At 41.8% G+C, this 22,649-nt stretch overlaps 1 long non-coding RNA gene across 1 annotated transcript in view; it reads right to left on the reverse strand.

Moving 5' to 3' along the window:
• The window catches only part of LOC134480367 (uncharacterized), a 165,691-nt gene extending 143,154 nt beyond the window's left edge, over nucleotides 1-22,537 (reverse strand). Inside the window, exon 1 of the long non-coding RNA XR_010054782.1 lies at nucleotides 21,500-22,537. This is a non-coding gene — a long non-coding RNA (uncharacterized LOC134480367). The remainder of the gene's footprint in view (nucleotides 1-21,499) is intronic.
• Between the last annotated feature and the right edge of the window lie 112 nt (nucleotides 22,538-22,649).

Consider the following 22,649-nt stretch of genomic DNA (forward strand, 5'->3'; position numbering starts at 1 on the left):
TGAGAATTTTGTTGAGTATTTTCTGTTGATATTCATAAGGTAAATTGGTCTGAAGTTCTCTTACTTTGTTGGGTCTTTGTGTGGTTTAGGTATAAGTGTCATTCTTACTTCATAGAAGGAATTGGGATTCCTTCTGTTTTGTAGAATAGTTTGGACAGTATTGGTATTAGGTGTTCTATAAAGGGCTGACAGAATTCTCCACTAAAGCAATCTGGTCCTAGGCTTTCTTTGGTTGGGAGACTTTTAATAAATGCTCCTGGTTCATTAGGAGTTATGGGACTGTTTAGATGTTTATCTGAACCTGATTTGACTTTGGTACCTGGTATCTGTCTAGAAAATTGTCTATTTCATCCGGATTTTCAGGTTTTGATAAATATAGGCTTTTGTAGTAGGATCTGATGATTTTTTTCCCTCAGATTCTGTTGTCATGTCTCCCTTTTCATTTCTAATTTTTTTAATTTGGATACTCTCTTTGTGCCCTCTGTTCTCAGTTTATCTATCTTGTTGATTTTCTCAAAGAACCAGATCCTGGTTTGTTGATTCTTTGTATAGTCCTTTTCATTTCTACTTGGTTGATTTCAGCCTACCTTCATTTTCATAAAATTCTAAAATGTCTTTAATTTCCTTATTTTTTTTCTTGACCAGTTATCATTGAGTAGAGTGTTATTCAACTTCCATGTATATGGGTGATTTCTGTCCTTTTTGTTGTTATTGAAGACCAGTCTTAGTCCATGGCAATCTGATAAGATGCATAAGATTATTTCAATCTTCCTGTATCTGTTGAGGCAGATTATTTGGTCAATTTTGGAGAAGGAACCATGAGGTGCTAAAAAAAAAGGTATATTCTAGAGACACCGCCGGAACCTGAAGGAAACAGACCGGATAAACAGTTCTCTACACCCAAATCCCATGGGAGGGAGAGCTAAACCTTCAGAGAGGCAGACACGCCTGGGAAACCAGAAGAGACTGCACTCTGCACACACATCTCGGACGCCAGAGGAAAACACCAAACGCCATCTGGAACCCTGGTGCACTGAAGCTCCCGGAAAGGGCGGTGCAGATCTTCCTAGTTGCTGCCGCTGCAGAGAGCTCATGGGCAGCACCCCGCAAGCAAACTTGAGCTTTGGGACCACAGGTAAGACCAACTTTACTGCTAAAAGAGACCTGCCTGGTGAACTCGGGACACACAGAGGCAGAATTCCTCTAGGACCGGGCACCTCCTGTGTTTACCGGGAGTCCCACACCCGTCGATCCCGGCCCAGAGCAGCTCTCTGCTCCCAGACCCCGTGGGAGAGAGACCCCACCGCCTGGTCAGGTGGGCACTCCTGAGGCTGCAGAGCAGAAGAGACCACCAACACTGCCCACCCCTGCCCACAGCCCTGGCCCAAGAGGAAACTGTATAAGGCCTCTGGGTTCCCGTGGGGGAGGGCCCAGGAGCGGCAGGACCGCTGCCTCTGAGACACCGCCAGAACCTGAAGGAAACAGACCGGATAAACAGTTCTCTGCACCAAAATCCCGTGGGAGGGAGAGCTAAACCCTCAGAGAGGCAGACATGACTGGTAAACCAGAAGAGACTGCACTCTGCACACATCTCGGACGCCAGAGGAAAACAACAAACGCCATCTGGAACCCTGGTGCACGGAAGCTCCCTGAAAGGGCAGCGCAAATCTTCCTGGTTGCTGCTGCCGCAGACATCTCTTGGGCAGCACCCCGCGAGCGAACTTGAGCCTCAGGACCACAGGAAAGACCAACTTTTCTGCTGCAAGTGACCTGCCTGGTGAACTCAAGACACAGGCCCACAGGAACAGCTGAAGACCTGTAGAAAGGAAAAACTACACGCCCGAAAATAGAACACTCTGTCCCCATAACTGGCTGAAAGAAAACAGGAAAACAGGTCTACAGCACTCCTGACACACAGGCTTATAGGACAGTCTAGCCACTGTCAGAAATAGCAAAACAAAGTAACACTAGAGATAATCTGATGGCGAGAGGCAAGCGCAGGAACCCAAGCAACAGAAACCAAGACTAAATGGCATCATCAGAGCCCACTTCTCCCACCAAAACAAACATGGATTCTCGAAACACAACAGAAAAGCAAGATCTAGTTTCAAAATCATATTTGATCATGATGCTGGAGGACTTCAAGAAAGACCTGAAGAACTCCCTTAGAGAAACACAGGAAAACATTAATAAACAAGTAGAAGCCTACAGAGAGGAATCGCAAAAATCCCTGAAAGAATTCCAGGAAAACACAATCAAACAGTTGAAGGAATTAAAAATGGAAATAGAAGCAATCAAGAAAGAACACATGGAAACAACCCTGGATATATAAAACCAAAAGAAGAGACAAGGAGCTGTAGATACAAGCTTCACCAACAGAATACAAGAGATGGAAGAGAGAATCTCAGGAGCAGAAGATTCCATAGAAATCATTGACTCAACTGTCAAAGATAATGTAAAGCGGAAAAAGCTACTGGTCCAAAACATACAGGAAATCCAGGACTCAATGAGAAGATCAAACCTAAGGATAATAGGTATAAAAGAGAGTGAAGACTCCCAGCTCAAAGGACCAGTAAATATCTTCAACAAAATCATAGAAGAAAACTTCCCTAACCTAAAAAAAGAGATACCCATAGGCATACAAGAAGCTTACAGAACTCCAAATAGATTAGACCAGAAAAGAAAAACCTCCTGTCACATAATAGTCAAAACACCAAATGAACAAAATAAAGAAAGAATATTAAAAGCAGTAAGGGAAAAAGTCAAGTAACATATAAAGGCAGACCTATCAGAATCACACCAGACTTTTCGCCAGAAACTATGAAGGCCAGAAGATCCTGGACTGAAGTCATACAGACCCTAAGAGAACACAAATGCCAGCCCAGGTTACTGTATCCTGCAAAACTCTCAATTAACATAGATGGAGAAACCAAGATATTCCATGACAAAACCAAATTTACACAATATCTTTCTACAAATCCAGCACTACAAAGGATCATAAATGGTAAAGCCCAACATAAGGAGGCAAGCTATACCCTAGAAGAAGCAAGAAACTAATCGTCTTGGCAACAAAACAAAGAGAATGAAAGCACACAAACATAACCTCACATCCAAATATGAATATAAGAGGAAGCAATAATCACTATTCCTTAATATCTCTCAACATCAATGGCCTCAACTCCCCAATAAAAAGACATAGATTAACAAACTGGATACGCAACGAAGACCCTGCATTCTGCTGCCTACAGGAAACACACCTCAGAGACAAAGACAGACACTACCTCAGAGTGAAAGGCTGGAAAACAATTTTCCAAGCAAATGGTCAGAAGAAGCAAGCTGGAGTAGCCATTCTAATATCAAATAAAATCAATTTTCAACTAAAATTCATCAAAAAAGATAAGGAAGGACACTTCATATTCATCAAAGGAAAAATCCACCAAGATGAACTCTCAATCCTAAATATCTATGCCCCAAATACAAGGGCACCTACATACGTAAAAGAAACCTTACTAAAGCTCAAACCACACATTGCACCTCACACAATAATAGTGGGAGATTTCAACACCCCACTCTCATCAATGGACAGATCATGGAAACAGAAATTAAACAGAGACGTAGACAGACTAAGAGAAGTCATGAGCCAAATGGACTTAACGGATATTTATAGAACATTCTATCCTAAAGCAAAAGGATATACCTTCTTCTCAGCTCCTCATGGTACTTTCTCCAAAATTGACCATATAATTGGTCAAAAAACGGGCCTCAACAGGTACAGAAAGATAGAAATAATCCCATGCGTGCTATCAGACCACCACAGCCTAAAACTGGTCTTCAATAACAATAAGGGAAGAATGCCCACATATACAGTGGAAATTGAACAATGCTCTACTCAATGATAACCTGGTCAAGGAAGAAATAAAGAAATTAAAAACTTTTTAGAATTTAATGAAAATGAAGGTACAACATACCCAAACTTATGGGACACAATGAAAGCTGTGCTAAGAGGAAAACTCATAGCGCTGAGTGCCTGCAGAAAGAAACAGGAAAGAGCATATGTCAGCAGCTTGACAGCACACCTAAAAGCTCTAGAACAAAAAGAGGCAAATACACCCAGGAGGAGTAGAAGGCAGGAAATAATCAAACTCAGAGCTGAAATCAACCAAGTAGAAACAAAAAGGACCATAGAAAGAATCAACAGAACCAAAAGTTGGTTCTTTGAGAAAATCAACAAGATAGATAAACCCTTAGCCAGACTAAGGAGAGGACACAGAGAGTGTGTCCAAACTAACAAAATCAGAAATGAAAAGGGAGACATAACTACAGATTCAGAGGAAATTCAAAAAATCATCAGATCTTACTATAAAAGCCTATATTCAACAAAACTTGAAAATCTACAGGAAATGGACAATTTCCTAGACAGATACCAGGTACCGAAGTTAAATCAGGAACAGATAAACCAGTTAAAGAACCCCATAACTCCTAAGGAAATAGAAGCAGTCATTAAAGGTCTCCCACCCAAAAAGAGCCCAGGTCCAGATGGGTTTAGTGCAGAATTCTATCAAACCTTCATAGAAGACCTCGTACCAATATTATGCAAACTATTCCACGAAATTGAAACAGATGGATCACTACCGAATTCCTTCTATGAAGCCACAATTACTCTTATACCTAAACCACACAAAGACACAACAAAGAAAGAGAACTTCAGACCAATTTCTCTTATGAATATCGACGCAAAAATACTCAATAAAATTCTGGCAAACCGAATCCAAGAGCACATCAAAACAATCATCCACCATGATCAAGTAGGCTTCATCCCAGTCATGCAGGGATGGTTTAATATGCAGAAAACCATCAACGTGATCCATTATATAAACAAACTGAAAGAAAAAAACCGCATGATCATTTCATTAGATGCTGAGAAAGCATTTGACAAAATTCAACACCCCTTCATGATAAAAGTCCTGGAAAGAATAGGAATTCAAGGCCCATACCTAAACATAGTAAAAGCCATATACAGCAAACCAGTTGCTAACATTAAACTAAATGGAGAGAAACTTGAAGCAATCCCACTAAAATCAGGGACTAGACAAGGCTGCCCACTCTCTCCCTACTTATTCAATATAGTTCTTGAAGTTATAGCTAGAGCAATCAGACAACAAAAGGAGGTCAAGGGGATACAGATCAGAAAAGAAGAAGTCAAAATATCACTATTTGCAGATGATATGATAGTTTATTTAAGTGATCCCAAAAGTTCCACCAGAGAACTACTAAAGCTGATAAACAACTTCAGCAAAGTGGCTGGGTATAAAATTAACTCAAAGAAATCAGTAGCCTTCCTCTATACAAAAGAGAAACAAGCCGAGAAAGAAATTAGAGAAAGGACACCCTTCATAATAGACCCAAATAATATAAAGTACCTGGGTGTGACTTTAACCAAGCAAGGAAAAGATCTGTACAATAAGAACTTCAAGACACTGAAGAAAGAAATTGAAGAAGACCTCAGAAGATGGAAAGATCTCCCATGCTCATGGATTGGCAGGATTAATATAGTAAAAATGGCCATTTTACCAAAAGCGATCTACAGATTCAATGCAATCCCCATCAAAATACCAATCCAATTCTTCAAAGAGTTAGACAGAACAATTTGCAAATTCATCTGGAATAACAAAAAACCCAGGATAGCTAAAACTATCCTCAACAATAAAAGGACTTCAGGGGGAATCACTATCCATGAACTCAAGCAGTATTACAGAGCAATAGTGATAAAAACTGCATGGTATTGGTACAGAGACAGACAGATAGACCAATGGAATAGAATTGAAGACTGAGAAATGAACCCACACACCTATGGTCACTTGATTTTTGACAAAGGAGCCAAAACCATCAAATGGAAAAAAGATAGCATTTTCAGCAAATGGCGCTGGTTCAACTGGAGGTCAACATGTAGAAGAATGCAGATCGATCCATGCTTATCACCCTGTACAATGCTTAAGTCCAAGTGGATCAAGGACCTCCACATCAAACCAGACACACTCAAACTAATAGAAGAAAAACTAGGGAAGCATCTGGAACACATGGGCACTGGAAAAAATTTCCTGAACAAAACACCAATGGCTTATGCTCTAAGATCAAGAATCGACAAATGGGATCTCATAAAACTGCAAAGCTTCTGTAAGGCAAAGGACACTGTGGTTAGGACAAAACGGCAACCAACAGATTGGGAAAACATCTTTACCAATCCTACAACAGATAGAGGCCTTATATCCAAAATATACAAAGAACTCAAGAAGTTAGACCACAGGGAGACAAATAACCCTATTAAAAAATGGGGTTCAGAGCTAAACAAAGAATTCACAGCTGAGGAATGCCGAATGGCTGAGAAACACATAAAGAAATGTTCAACATCTTTAGTCATAGGGGAAATGCAAATGAAAACAACCCTGAGATTTCACCTCACACCAGTGAGAATGGCTAAGATCAAAAACTCAGGTGACAGCAAATGCTGGCGAGGATGCAGAGAAAGAGGAACACTCCTCCATTGTTGGTGGGGTTGCAGACTGATACAGCCATTCTGGAAATCAGTTTGGAGGTTCCTCAGAAAATTGGACATTTAACTGCCTGAGGATCCAGTTATACCTCTCTTGGGCATATACCCAAAAGATGCCCCAACATATAAAAAAGACACATGCTCCACTATATTCATTGCAGCCTTATTTATAATAGCCAGAAGCTGGAAAGAACCCAGATGCCCTTCAACAGAGGAATGGATACAGAAAATGTGGTACATCTACACAATGGAATATTACTCAGCTATCAAAAACAATGACTTTATGAAATTGGTAGGCAAATGGTTGGAACTGGAAAATATCATCCTGAGTGAGGTAACCCAATCACAGAAAAACACACATGGTATGCACTCATTGATAAGTGGCTATTAGCCCAAATACTTGAATTACCCTAGATGCCTAGAACAAATGAAACTCAAGACGGATGATCAAAATGTGAATGTTTCACTCCTTCTTTAAAAGGAGAACAAGAATTCCCTTGGCAGGGAAGAGAGAGGCAAAGATTAAAACAGAGACTGAAGGAACACCCATTCAGAGCCTGCCCCACATGTGGCCCATACATATACAGCCACCCAATTAGACAAGATGGATGAAGCAAAGAAGTGCAGACTGACAGGAGCCGGATGTAAATCGCTCCTGAGAGACACAGCCAGAATACAGCAAATACAGAGGCGAATGCCAGCAGCAAACCACTGAACTGAGAATAGGACCCCCGTTGAAGGAATCAGAGAAAGAACTGGAAGAGCTTGAAGGGGCTCGAGACCCCATATGTACAACAATGCCAAGCAACCAGAGCTTCCAGGGACTAAGCCAATACCTAAAGACTATACACGGACTGACCCTGGACTCTGGCCTCATAGATAGCAATGAATATCCTAGTAAGAGCACCAGTGGAAGGGGAAGCCCTGGGTCCTGCTAAGACTGAACCCCCAGTGAACTAGACTGTTGGGGGGAGGGCGGCAATGGGGGGAGGGTAGGGAGGGGAACACCCATAGGGAAGGGGAGGGGGGAGGGGGATGTTTGCCCGGAAACCAGGAAAGGGAATAACACTCGAAATGTATATAAGAAATACTCAAGTTAATTAAAAAAAAAAAGGTATATTCTTTTCTTTTGGATTGAAATGTTCTATAGATATCTGTTAAATCCATTTGTTCATAACTTGTTTTAGTTTCTCTGTCTCTGTTTCCTTGATTTGACCATTGCTGAGTGTGTGTGTTGAAGTCTCCCACTATTATTGGGTGAGGTCAATGTGCTTTGAGCTTTATAGTAGGGTTTCTTTTACGAATGTAGGTGCCCTTGCATTTGGAGCGTATATACTCAGGACTGAGAGTTCAATCCTTGGTGAATTTTTCCTTTCATGATTATGAAGTGTCCTTCCCTATCTTTTTTGATGACTTTTGGTTGAAAGTCCATTTTATTCTATATTAGAATTGCTACTTCAACTTGTTTCTTTGGATCATTTGCTTGGAAAATTGTTTTCCAACCCTTTACACTTGGGTGTCTTTGTCACTGAGGTGTGTTTTCTGTACACAGTAAAATGCTGGCTGCTCTTTACATATCCAGTCTGTTATTATAACTTTTTATTGGAGAATTGAGTCCATTGATGTTAAGAAATATTGAGGAACAGTGATTGTTGTTTCCTGTTATTTTTGTTGTTAGAGGTTTAATTATATTTGTGTTGCTCTCTTGGGTTTGTTGTCAGAAGATTACTTTCTTGCTTTTTCTAAAATATAGTTTCCCTCCTTGTGCTGGAGTTTTCCATCTATTATCCTTTGTAGGGCTGCATTAGTTGAAAGATGTTGTTGAAATTTGGTTTTGTCATGGAATATCTTGGTTTCTCCATCTATGTTAGTTGAGAATTTTGCTCGATGTAGTAGCCTGGGCTGGCATTTATGTTCTCTTAGGGTCTGTAAGACATCTGCCCAGGATCTTCTGGCTTTCATAGTCTCTGGCGAGAATTCTGGTATAATTCTGATAGATCTGCCTTTATATGTTACTTGATCTTTTTCCCTTACGGTTTTTAATATTCTTTCTTTGTTTTGTGCATTTGGTGTTTTGACTATTATGTCATAGGATGAGTTTCTTTTCTGGTCTGATCTATTGGGAGTTCTGTAGGCTTCTTGTATGTTTATTGGCATCTCTTTCTTTAGGTTAGGGGAAGTTTTCTTCTATAATTTTGTTGAAGATATTTACTGTCCCTTTAAATTTGGAATCTTCACTCTCTTCTATACCTATTATTCTTGGGTTTGGTCTTCTCATTGTGTCCTGGATTTCCTGGATGCTTTGGGTTAGGAGCTTTTTGCATTTTACATTTTCTTTGATGGTTGTTTCAATGTTTTCTATGGTGTCTTCTTCCCCTGAGGTTCTCTCTTCTATCTCTTGTATTCTGATGGTGATGCTTGTATCTATGACTCCTGATCTTTTTCCTAGGTTTTCTATCTCCAGGGTTGTCTCCTTTTGTGATTTCTTTATTGTTTCTATTTCTACATTTAGTTCCTGGATTATTTTGGTCAATTCCTTCACCTGTTTGGTTGTGTTTTCCTTCACTTCTTTAAGGGATTTTTCTGTTTCCTCTTTAAGGGCTTCTACCTGTTTACCTGTGTGTGTCATGTATTTCTATAAGGGAGTTATTTATGTCCTTCTTAAAGTCCTCTATCATCACCATGAGATGTGATTTTTTAATCCAAATCTTGTTTTTCTGGTGTTTTAGGATATCAAGTATTTGTTTTGGTGAGAGAACTGGGCTTTAATGATGCCAAGTAGTCTTGGTGTCTGTTGCTTAGGTTCCAGGATTTGCCTCTCACCATCAGGTTGTTGATGGTGTTAGCTCATCTTGCTGTCTCTGACAGTCACTTGACCCTCCTATAAGCCTGAGTTTCAGTACTCCTGTAACCCTGTTTTCTTTCAGCCCGATCTGGGTACAGAGAGCTGTGTCACAGGGTCAGCTCCTGGAGCAGGCAGAAGCTGGACAGATCCTGTCCCACACTGCTCCTGGGTTCCTGTGTCCCAAGGACTCCAGGCAGGACCCTTGGAATAGAAGTAGTGGTCTTACCTCTGTTCTCAGGTATGTCAGAACTCCTGGAAAATAACGTTCAGCTCTGGGCACAGGCAAGGACCAGAAAGATCCTGTCCCTGACTGCTCCTAGCTTCCTATGTCTAGAGGGCTCTAGGTGGGTTCCTCTTGGGCCAGGAATATGAACAGAAGTAGTGATCTCCCCTGAACTCTCAGGGTTGTCCAAACTTCTGAGATTCCAGCTCTCTCCACCATGGGATTTGGGTACAGAGACCTGTGGTACTGGGTCAGCTCCAGGCACAGTCAGTAGTTACTTTTAATAAAACTTGCATATAAAGTAAAACATTGAGTGATTATAAAATTTTATTGTCAACAATTAAATGCTAATAGCATTTTCTGTGGTAAAATGCAAATATTCATTATTATATTATGCTAACATTACTAAAATAAAGCTGAAGATTACAGTGTGCATAATATATAATAATAATATATAATATACATCATATATATTATCATACATTAGTCAAATTGTTATACTCCAAAGAAATACTCTCACGCTTTCTTTATTGCTTAAGAATTTACCAATGTGCCTTAAAAAGTGCTTCTAAATTTTACTTGAACTGTGAATGCTTTTGAGTGAACCAAGTCAGTCAGCCAAAGCCAGGTTGACTGCAAACTGTCAATTTGGGAAATTAGGCCTAAGTTTCTGTTGCTCAGAACTGAAAAAGGAAGTCAATTCCAGTAAAAGCTACCCAGCTTGGACAGCCAACCAGAAAGCTGCCCCATCCCAGCCTAAGCCAACCTCATGGGCAGCCAATCAGAAGTTATAGCAGCTGCCCCACCATGAATCTTGTGCCAAGTATAGTAAATCACTAAAGGTTTCCAAAATTTCCCAGAGCCTTGACCAATCACAGAGGCACCTATACTCCTGGAGATACAACCAACCATTCAAAGAAACAACAGGTAAAAGTCATGCACTCCTACCCTAACAGGCTTTACATTGACCCTACAAAGTCCACAACTCCATCTTCCATCCTGAAGTATGGTAGACCCCTGCATGCAGGTTCTCTGCAGAATAAATGCTCTTTGCTCAGAAACAACTAAGTGAGCTTGCGGGCCTGATTTAAAGCACATTGGAATTCCAGATTAAATGAGCTTTAACTTACTCTACCTTTAGGCATTACAGAAACATTATTTGGGCATGAAGGCTGGAGTCTGGGTTTTTTTCCTTTCTATTAATAATTGACTTGCTTGGGCTTGCCTGGATTTGCCCAATTCTTAGGCCTAGTCTTAACTGCCAATCTGAAGTCTGTTATAGAATCAGCCTAGCCCATTTTCAGTAGTGGGCCATCTCAAATCCTTGAGGTGTTTCTAAGGCCCCTACATTAGCAGCTCCCGCCATCCCTATGTCAATGAGAGAGCCTAGTAACACAGCAGAAATGGACAAGCTTTAAACTCAACTATTTGAAGGTGCTAGCTTGTTGAAGACAGCCTCCCCAGAGTAATAAGTCACTCTGGGTACAAGCTGTATTAGAACATAAAAATCCTCAGTCATATTTACAACCAGGCCATAAATGTATGGAGCAAGCCCTGAGGTACAAGCATTCTCTGGAGGCAACATATATCTTGCAACAGTAGGGGTTACAAAGATGGTTGCAGAGGTGAGAATAGGCTGTTGGTATCTTATTTCCAATGGAGAGTCTCTGTCTGGTAACCAACAATTCTATGTTAAGTCCGGGAAGAGAGGAGTTAAGAATCTCCAGTCCAATCAGCCTTCTTGCCAGCCACTGTGAACTTGACAACAAGGTTCATGGACCTCTGGTGGTTCACAGATAGTAAGGGGGGATAGTGGCTGGTGCAGCAAGGCATAAGCAGCAAGCAAGAAGGATCAGGAGAACTGGAGTTGCAGTTTCAACAGATCAACAGGGTGTGAGGTGAACTTTCATCATTCTTGTGGCAGCTCTCCTGGAAGTCTCCTCCACTGGAACCCCAACTGCTAGATCATTTCTCTCCTGGCAGGCTTAAGGTGGGAGTAGTATATCCACATCCTGATCCCATTCACCTTAATAGCCATAGGTGTGGTCAGAATCATGGTGTGAGGTCCTTTCCATAGAGGTTCCAGAGTCTGTGGTTATATCTCTTAATCTAGACTTTGTCACCTGTTCAAAGCAATGGGAGTTGAAGGGGAGGAGCAGACTCATAAATCTGGAAGATGATAGAGTTGCTTCTGGACCCTATAGAGAGCTTCCAAGTTTTAAAAAACTTATGATGGTCATAATATATCAGCTAATATATCAGATTGGAGGTTAGGCAGCATGGGAAGGGACCTCCAATAAAGAATCTCAAAAGAGCAGGGTACCTAAAGTATAGGGGTGTTCCTAGCCCTATATAAGGCATAAAGTAGGAGAGATGCCCAGTCACTGTCAGTTTCAGGGGTTAATTGGGTCAAGGCCTCTTTATATTCTAATTTATCTTTTCTACTTGCGCTGAACTCTGGTGTCTATATACAATGTAATTTCCAATTGTTCCCCAAAACCTGTGCTAAAGATTGACTTACCTGAGAGATAAGTGCCACTCCATTATCAGACCCAAGCAGGATAGGGAAACCGTACCTAGATATGATGTCTTCCGGAAGCTTCTTTGCCATTACTTTGCAGTCTCCTTCTTTGTAAGGTAGGCTTCTACTCATCCTGAAAATGTATCTATAACAACTAGCAGATATTTATATCTATATGTTCCTGGTTTTATTCTTGTATAATCTATTTCCTAATTAGCCCCTAGCTGTTGATCCCTGATTCTGGTTCCTGGAGCAGCTCCTTGATTGGGGCCTAAGGAGTTCACAGCCTGGCAGGTGGCAAAGTCTGAGATTACCTGATCAACCAAGTGTCCTAAGTCAAATATTTTGTACCTTGCCCCTCACAGTAATCCCTACAGTTTTCAGTGTCCAGGAAAGAAGTTTGATGAATCTGATGGATAAGTTGCTTAACAAGCTCCTTAGCAGCCTTCAGAAATCAACAACCATCTGTCTCTTCTGTAAACTCCTTGGTATTTTACCTGATATCATTTGTATTCAACAGTATATTTAGGGATATCTGGAAGCATAAGGAGCAGCAAAGCTACCAGGATGTTGGCAATGGAAAGATAGGAGGCCTCCTTTTCAGCTTTAACAGCTAGCCTGTCCCCTCGGGATATTTCTGATGTAGATTTCTAATGCCTAGGTCAGTGAATTATGGCTATTTAGAGATGAAACCATAATGATTCCAATAAAGCAAGGATGCTTTCCTTATTTTTGATGGACTTTCCTGCAGCAGTCAATAACCCCATCTGCTGTCAGTGTAAATGTTAGATTTGACTCCTTTTACCAGTGTTTTTTCTTTTTTTTTTTTTTTTTTATTAACTTGAGTATTTCTTATATACATTTCGAGTGTTATTCCCTTTCCCGGTTTCCGGGCAAACATCCCCCTCCCCCCTCCCCTTCCTTATGGGTGTTCCCCTCCCAACCCTCCCACCATTGCCGCCCTCCCCCCATAGACTAGTTCACTGGGGGTTCAGTCTTAGCAGGACCCAGGGCTTCCCCTTCCACTGGTGCTCTTACTAGGATATTCATTGCTACCTATGGGGTCAGAGTCCAGGGTCAGTCCATGTATAGTCTTTAGGTAGTGGCTTAGTCCCTGGAAGCTCTGGTTGCTTGGCATTGTTGTACTTTTGGGGTCTCGAGCCCCTTCAAGCTCTTCCAGTTCTTTCTCTGATTCCTTCAATAGGGGACCTATTCTCAGTTCAGTGGTTTGCTGCTGGCATTCGCCTCTGTATTTGCTGTATTCTGGCTGTGTCTCTCAGGAGCGATCTACATCCGGCTCCTGTCGGTCTGCACTTCTTTGCTTCATCCATCTAGTCCAATTGGGTGGCTGTATATGTATGGGCCAAATGTGGGACAGGCTCTGAATGGGTGTTCCTTCAGTCTCTGTTTTAATCTTTGCCTCTCTCTTCCCTGCCAAGGGTATTCTTTTTCCTCATTTAAAGAAGGAGTGAAGCATTCACATTTTGATCATCCGTCTTGAGTTTCGTTTGTTCTAGGGATCTAGGGTAATTCAAGCATTTGGGCTAATAGCCACTTATCAATGAGTGCATACCATGTATGTCTTTCTGTGATTGGGTTAGTTCACTCAGGATGATATTTTCCAGTTCCAACCATTTGCCTACGAATTTCATAAACTCGTTGTTTTTGATAGCTGAGTAGGATTCCATTGTGTAGATGTACCACATTTTCTGTATCCATTCCTCTGTTGAAGGGCATCTGGGTTCTTTCCATTTTCTGGCTATTATAAATAAGGCTGCGATGAACATAGTGGAGCACGTGTCTCTTTTATATGTTGAGGCATCTTTTGGGTATATGCCCAAGAGAGGTATAGCTGGATCCTCAGGCAGTTCAATGTCCAATTTTCTGAGGAACCTCCAGACTGATTTCCAGAATGGTTTTACCAGTCTGCAATCCCACCAACAATGGAGGAGTGTTCCTCTTTCTCCACATCCTCGCCAGCATCTGCTGTCACCTGAGTTTTTGATCTTAGCCAATCGCACTGGTGTGAGGTGAAATCTCAGGGTTGTTTTGATTTGCATTTCCCCTATGACTAAAGATGTTGAACATTTCTTTAGGTGTTTCTCAGCCATTCGGCATTCCTCAGCTGTGAATTCTTTGTTTAGCTCTGAACCCCATTTTTTAATAGGGTTATTTGTTTCCCTGCGGTCTAACTTCTTGAGTTCTTTGTATATTTTGGATATAAGGCCTCTATCTGTTGTAGGGTTGGTAAAGATCTTTTCCCAATCTGTTGGTTGCCGTTTTGTCCTAACCACAGTGTCCTTTGCCTTACAGAAGCTTTGCAGTTTTATGAGATCCCATTTGTCGATTCTTGATCTTAGAGCATAAGCCATTGGTGTTTTGTTCAGGAAATTTTTTCCAGTGCCCATGTGTTCCAGATGCTTCCCTAGTTTTTCTTCTATTAGTTTGAGTGTGTCTGGTTTGATGTGGAGGTCCTTGATCCACTTCGACTTAAGCTTTGTACAGGGTGATAAGCATGGATCGATCTGCATTCTTCTACATGTTGACCTCCAGTTGAACCAGCACCATTTGCTGAAAATGCTATCATTTTTCCATTGGATGGTTTTGGCTCCTTTGTCAAAAATCAAGTGACCATAGGTGTGTGGGTTCATTTCTGGGTCTTCAATTCTATTCCATTGGTCTATCTGTCTGTCTCTGTACCAATACCATGCAGTTTTTATCACTATTGCTCTGTAATACTGCTTGAGTTCAGGGATAGTGATTCCCCCTGAAGTCCTTTTATTGTTGAGGATAGCTTTAGCTATCCTGGGTTTTTTGTTATTCCAGATGAATTTGCAAATTGTTCTGTCTAACTCTTTGAATAATTGGATTGGTATTTTGATGGGGATTGCATTGAATCTGTAGATTGCTTTTGGTAAAATGGCCATTTTTACTATATTAATCCTGCCAATCCATGAGCATGGGAGATCTTTCCATCTTTTGAGGTCTTCTTCAATTTCTTTCTTCAGTGTCTTGAAGTTCTTATTGTACAGATCTTTTACTTGCTTGGTTAAAGTCACACCGAGGTACTTTATATTATTTGGGTCTATTATGAAGGGTGTCGTTTCCCTAATTTCTTTCTCGGCTTGTTTCTCTTTTGTATAGAGGAAGGCAACTGATTTATTTGAGTGAATTTTATACCCAGCCACTTTGCTGAAGTTGTTTATCAGCTTTAGTAGTTCTCTGGTGGAACTTTTGGGATCACTTAAATATACTATCATATCATCTGCAAATAGTGATATTTTGACCTCTTCTTTTCCGATCTGTATCCCTTTGATCTCCTTTTGTTGTCTGATTGCTCTGGCTAGAACTTCAAGAACTATATTGAATAAGTAGGGAGAGAGTGGGCAGCCTTGTCTAGTCCCTGATTTTAGTGGGATTGCTTCAAGTTTCTCTCCATTTAGTTTAATGTTAGCAACTGGTTTGCTGTATATGGCTTTTACTATGTTTAGGTATGGGCCTTGAATTCCTATTCTTTCCAGGACTTTTATCATGAAGGGGTGTTGAATTTTGTCAAATGCTTTCTCAGCATCTAATGAAATGATCATGTGGTTCTGTTCTTTCAGTTTGTTTATATAATGGATCACGTTGATGGTTTTCCGTATATTAAACCATCCCTGCATGCCTGGGATGAAGCCTACTTGATCATGGTGGATGATTGTTTTGATGTGCTCTTGAATTCGGTTTGCCAGAATTTTATTGAGTATTTTTGCGTCGATATTCATAAGGGAAATTGGTCTGAAGTTCTCTTTCTTTGTTGTGTCTTTGTGTGGTTTAGGTATAAGAGTAATTGTAGATTCGTAGAAGGAATTCGGTAGGGCTCCATCTGTTTCAATTTTGTGGAATAGTTTGGATAATATTGGTATGAGGTCTTCTATGAAGGTTTGATAGAATTCTGCACTAAACCCATCTGGACCTGGGCTCTTTTTGGTTGGGAGACCTTTAATGACTGCTTCTATTTCCTTAGGAGTTATGGGGTTGTTTAACTGGTTTATCTGTTCCTGATTTAACTTTGATACCTGGTATCTGTCTAGGAAATTGTCCATTTCCTGAAGATTTTCGAATTTTGTTGAATATAGGTTTTTATAGTAAGATCTGATGATTTTTTGAATTTCCTCTGAATCTGTAGTTATGTCTCCCTTTTCATTTCTGATTTTGTTAATTTGGACGCACTCTCTGTGTCCTCTCGTTAGTCTGGCTAAGGGTTTATCTATCTTGTTGATTTTCTCAAAGAACCAACTTTTGGTTCTGTTGATTCTTTCTATGGTCCTTTTTGTTTCTACTTGGTTGATTTCAGCTCTGAGTTTGATTATTTCCTGCCTTCTACTCCTCCTGGGTGTATTTGCTTCTTTTTGTTCTAGAGCTTTTAGGTGTGCTGTCAAGCTGCTGACATATGCTCTTTCCTGTTTCTTTCTGCAGGCACTCAGCGCTATGAGTTTTCCTCTTAGCACAGCTTTCATTGTGTCCCATAAGTTTGAGTATGTTGTATCTTCATTTTCATTAAATTCTAAAAAGTTTTTAATTTCTTTCTTTATTTCTTCCTTGACCAGGTTATCATTGAGTAGAGCATTGTTCAATTTCCACGTATATGTGGGCATTCTTCCCTTATTGTTATTGAAGACCAGTTTTAGGCCGTGGTGGTCCGATAGCACGCATGGGATTATTTCTATCTTTCTGTACCTGTTGAGGCCCGTTTTTTGACCAATTATATGGTCAATTTTGGAGAAAGTACCATGAGGAGCTGAGAAGAAGGTATATCCTTTTGCTTTAGGATAGAATGTTCTATAAATATCCGTTAAGTCCATTTGGCTCATGACTTCTCTTAGTCTGTCGACATCACTGTTTAATTTCTGTTTCCATGATCTGTCCATTGATGAGAGTGGGGTGTTGAAATCTCCCACTATTATTGTGTGAGGTGCAATGTGTGTTTTGAGCTTTAGTAAGGTTTCTTTTACGTATGTAGGTGCCCTTGTATTTGGGGCATAGATATTTAGGATTGAGAGTTCATCTTGGTGGATTTTTCCTTTGATGAATATGAAGTGTCCTTCCTTATCTTTTTTGATGACTTTTAGTTGGAAATTGATTTTATTTGATATTAGAATGGCTACTCCAGCTTGCTTCTTCTGACCATTTGCTTGGAAAGTTGTTTTCCAGCCTTTCACTCTGAGGTAGTGTCTGTCTTTGTCTCTGAGGTGTGTTTCCTGTAGGCAGCAGAATGCAGGGTCCTCGTTGCATATCCAGTTTGTTAATCTATGTCTTTTTATTGGGGAGTTGAGGCCATTGATATTGAGAGATATTAAGGAATAGTGATTATTGTTTCCCATTATATTCATATTTGGATGTGAGGTTATGTTTGTGTGCTTTCATTCTCTTTGTTTTGTTGCCAAGACGATTAGTTTCTTGCTTCTTCTAGGGTATAGCTTGCCTCCTTATGTTGGGCTTTACCATTTATTATCCTTTGTAGTGCTGGATTTGTAGAAAGATATTGTGTAAATTTGGTTTTGTCATGGAATATCTTGGTTTCTCCATCAATGTTAATTGAGAGTTTTGCTGGATACAGTAACCTGGGCTGGCATTTGTGTTCTCTTAGGGTCTGTATGACATCAGTCCAGGATCTTCTGGCCTTCATAGTTTCTGGCGAGAAGTCTGGTGTGATTCTGATAGGTCTCCCTTTATATGTTACTTGACCTTTTTCCCTTACTGCTTTTAATATTCTTTCTTTATTTTGTGCGTTTAGTGTTTTGACAATTATGTGACGGGAGGTGTTTCTTTTCTGGTCCAATCTATTTGGAGTTCTGTAGGCTTCTTGTATGCCTATGGGTATCTCTTTTTTTAGGTTAGGGAAGTTTTCTTCTATGATTTTGTTGAAGATATTTACTGGTCCTTTGAGCTGGGAGTCTTCACTCTCTTCTATACCTATTATCCTTAGGTTTGATCTTCTCATTGAGTCCTGGATTTCCTGTATGTTTTGGACCAGTAGCTTTTTCCGCTTTACATTATCTTTGACAGTTGAGTCAATGATTTCTATGGAATCTTCTGCTCCCGAGATTCTCTCTTCCATCTCTTGTATTCTGTTGGTGAAGCTTGTATCTACAGCTCCTTGTCTCTTCTTTTGGTTTTCTATATCCAGGGTTGTTTCCATGTGTTCTTTCTTGATTGCTTCTATTTCCATTTTTAATTCCTTCATCTGTTTGATTGTGTTTTCCTGGAATTCTTTCAGGGATTTTTGCCATTCCTCTCTGTAGGCTTCTACTTGTTTATTAATGATTTCCTGTGTTTCCCTAAGTGTGTTCATGTCTTTCTTGAAGTCCTCCAGCATCATGATCAAATATGATTTTGAAACTAGATCTTGCTTTTCTGGTGTGTTTGGATATTCCATGTTTGTTTTGGTGGGAGAATTGGGCTCCGATGATGGCATGCAGTCTTGGTTTCTGTTGCTTGGGTTCCTGCGCTTGCCTCTCGCCATCAGATTATCTCTAGTGTTACTTTGTTCTGCTATTTCTGACAGTGGCTAGACTGACCTATAAGCCTGTGTGTCAGGAGTGCTGTAGACCTGTTTTCCTCTCTTTCAGTCAGTTATGGGGACAGTGTGTTCTGCTTTCGGGCGTGTAGTTTTTCCTCTCTACAGGTCTTCAGCTGTTCCTGTGGGCCTGTGTCTTGAGTTCACCAGGCAGCTTTCTTGCAGCAGAAAATTTGGTCTTACCTGTGGTCCCGAGGCTCAGGTTCGCTCGTGGGGTGCTGCCCAGGGGCTCTCTGCAGCGGCAGCAACCAGGAAGACCTGTGCCGCCCCTTCCGGGAGCTTCAGTGCACCAGGGTTCCAGATGGTCTTTGGCTTTTTCCTCTGGCGTCCGAGATGTGTGTGCAGGGAGCAGTCTCTTCTGGTTTCCCAGGCTTGTCTGCCTCTCTGAAGGTTTAGCTCTCCCTCCCACGGGATTTGGGTGCAGAGAACTGTTTATCCGGTCTGTTTCTTTCAGGTTCTGGCGGTGTCTCAGGCGCAGAAGTCCTGCCGCTCCTGGGCCCTCCCCCACGGGAGCCCAGAGGCCTTATACAGTTTCCTCTTGGGCCAGGGATGTGGGCAGGGGTGAGCAGTGTTGGTGGTCTCTTCCGCTCTGCAGCCTCAGGAGTGCCCACCTGACCAGGCGGTTGGGTCTCTCTCTCACCGGGTCTCGTGTTTTTTCTTTTATTGCATATTTTCTTTGTTTACAATGTTATCCCCTTTCCCAGTTTCCCCTCTGGAAATCCTCTATCCCATCTACTCTTCCCCTGCTTCTATGAGGGTGGTACCTCACTCATCCACATAGCCCCTCAACCTCTCCCTGTCATTCCCCTACACTGAGTCTTCACAGGACCAAGGGCCTCTCCTCCCATTGATGCCAGACAAGGCCATTCTCTGCTACATAAGTAGCTGGAGCCATAGGTTGCTCCATGTGTACTCTTTGGTTGTGGATTTAGTCCCTGGAAGCTCTAGGTGGGTTCTGGTTTGTTGCTATTGTTATTTCTATGGGGTTACAAGCCAGGAGGAGCAAGCCAGTAAGTAACCTCCATGGCCTCTGCATCAGCTCCTGCTTCCTGACCTGCTTAAATTCCAGACTTGACTCCCTTTGGTGATGAACAGCAACGTGGAGGTGTAAGCTGAATAAACCCTTTCCTCCCCTACTTGCTTTGTGGTCATGATGCTTTGTGCAGGAATAGAAACCCTGACTAAGACATTACTCATCAAACTAGATTTTCCAGTTTCCAGCTAAAACATTTAATCTAGTTCTCATTGTAACCTCTATTATGTGTGTGCCTGTGTGTGTGTGGTGTGAGTGTGTGTGTGTGTGTGTGTGTGTGTGTGTGTGTGTGTGTGTGTGTGTGTTGTGTCTGGGTGTACCTGAGTTTTTGATCTTAGCCATTCTGACTGATGTGCGGTGGTATCTCATGGTTGTTTTGATTTGCATTTCCCTGATGACTAAGGATGTTGAACATTTCTTTAGTTGTTTCTCAGACAAATGGGACCTCATAAAATTGCAAAGCTTCTGTAAGGCAAAGAACAAAACAGCACCCAAGAGATTGGGAAAAAATCTTTACCAATCCTGCATCTGATAGCAGGCTAATATCCAATATATATAAACAACTCAAGAAGTTAGACTCCAGAAAATCAAATAACCCTATTAATAAATGGGGTACGGAACTAAACAAAGAATTCTCAAATGAGGAAAATGGAATAACTGAGAAACTCCTTTTGCCAGTTTTAAAGGCTGGGTTAGAGCCTTTAGGTCAGCTTTCTGGGCTGAAGTTTCCAGCAGTAAAGCAATTGCCCAAAAAGCAGGGTCCAAGTCAATTACTGCAGCCCCTGCCTACTTGATTCCATTCTGGGTGAAGCTACTCCCCTTCATGAAGAAGGTATGTCCCATGTCTGGCCAGAGCATGTCAATCAAGTCTGACATGACATTCTGGACATGCCCCAGAATTATAGAGCAATCATGTTCCATGTCTAAGGACAGGTCAGTTAGCAGGGTAGCTGGGTTTAGTGCAGATGATGGGCTAATCTGATGTGAGGAGAATTCAAAAGTAGAGCCTGAAAGTGGTCCAGTCTGATGTTGGCCAGTCACCAGCTGGGTGGATTCTTGAGGGTTACCTTAATAGAATGGGTGGGGGCGGGGAGGGAGGAATAACAAGTTTCTGCCCTGTGGTTATTTTGTCAGCATCCTTGACTAGCAGGGCAGTGGCATCTATGACCCAAAGACAGACTGACTATCCTTGGGCCACCAGGTCCAGCTTCTTAGATAAGTAAGCCACAGGTCTTATCTATGGTCCCAAAGTGTGGGTGAGCACCCCCTTTGCTATTCTTTTACTCTGATCCACATCCAGTTGGAAAAGGCTTGTGAATGTCTGGGAGGGCCAAGTCCAGTGCCTCCAATAAGGCTCTTAGAGTCTTAAAAGCCATGTCCATCTCAGGGTCCATTCTCTTATTGGCTCCTGGTAACCTCAAATAATGGTTAGGCTATCTCGGTGAACCCTGGCACCCCGAGTCTACAAAACCTGGCAGATTTCAAAAATTCCCATACTTGCCTTTACATTGGTTGAACTTGGATGCTAAGAATGGTTTGCTTCAGGGGCATCTGACAGCAAGCATTGGCTGCCCCTCCCCAAATATGTACCCCCAGATAGGTGACCTCAGATTGACAAAGCTGGCCTTCCTTAACAGACACTCAGTAGCCAAGTTGAATTAGCTCCTGTAGCAGGTCTTGCCTGTGACTTCCTGGCATGTCTCCAAGTCAAGGGCTCACAATACATACTGGATCTCAGTTATTTGGAGGTGGGTCCACTGGTACTCACCCAAGTCCTCATGCTGTGCCTCCTTAAAGGTAGTGGGTGAGTTCTTGAATCTTTGAGGCAGTCATGTCCAAATCAGTTGTCCCTTGAAGCCTTTCCCCAAGTCTTCCCACTCAAAGGCAAGTAGAGGCTGGCTTTTGGGCACCAGAGACAGGTTGAAACATTCAGTGGCTGAAGCTTCCAATGGATGTCAGGAACAGCTTGGTTAACAAAAGCCGTGTTCACAACTGACTGGTGCTCTCTGGCTTCACCATCAAAAGGAATGTAGGTCCTGTAGGCTTCTAAAAGTCTTTCTAGATATTCCCTGTGGCTCTCATTCTTTTCCTGCATCACCTGGCTCACCTTAGATCAGAATCCGGTGGTAGAACTGGAGCTTCTACTTACCTTCAAGTCAAGTCAAAGGAAAGGCTGCATCGAAACCAGCATGAACTTGAGTGGCTGCCCATTTGCTCCTGGAAACAATTTCCATTGGACTCCCATGATCCTCTCTCTCTCTCCTCTGTTGTGAATAGGACCTGAAGTATTTGCCGATAATCATCCCAGATAGGTAGATGGATCAGCACGATTGAATCTAGAAGACCCGGGAGAGCTGATGGTCTTTCCGAAAATGGGGGGTTTTGAGACTTCCAATTGTACAGCTCATTACTGGAAAATGACACATATGTCATGAACTGTCTGCCCTGAGCATCCAGGAATCCTGTAGCCTGAAAAAAATAAGGCTGTAGCAGAGTCAGCCCTCTGGGCAGTACTGGCCAGAGTGTGAGGTGGACTCCAAATGGAGTAGGGAGAGTCAGGGGAGTCAAGGGAGTGAGTCAGGGGAGTCAGGGACTGCTCCTCCTTCTGCCTGTGTTGTCTGGTCAGGGGCAGCATGACAGGAGCAGGAACATAAGCAGAGGGAGTGAAAGACAAAAAAACAACAGCAGCACAGATTCCATCCTATCCTCAAAACTCTATTTTAAGCAAATAACCTTAGAAAAGGCTGCTGTCTCCTATCCTTGGAGGAAGCAGAAAATTAATGTTCTTGGAGTGATAAGGCCTCCACACTTGAGCACTGGGAAGAGACTACTGAGCATTCCCAGCAGTTGAAAATAGACATAACAGCTGTGGCCAGCTTGCAACAACAGGAAATGACTGATCTCAATAACAGGATAAG

This window comes from Rattus norvegicus, chromosome 9, assembly GCF_036323735.1.
Source record: "Rattus norvegicus strain BN/NHsdMcwi chromosome 9, GRCr8, whole genome shotgun sequence".
Taxonomy (NCBI): domain Eukaryota; kingdom Metazoa; phylum Chordata; class Mammalia; order Rodentia; family Muridae; genus Rattus; species Rattus norvegicus.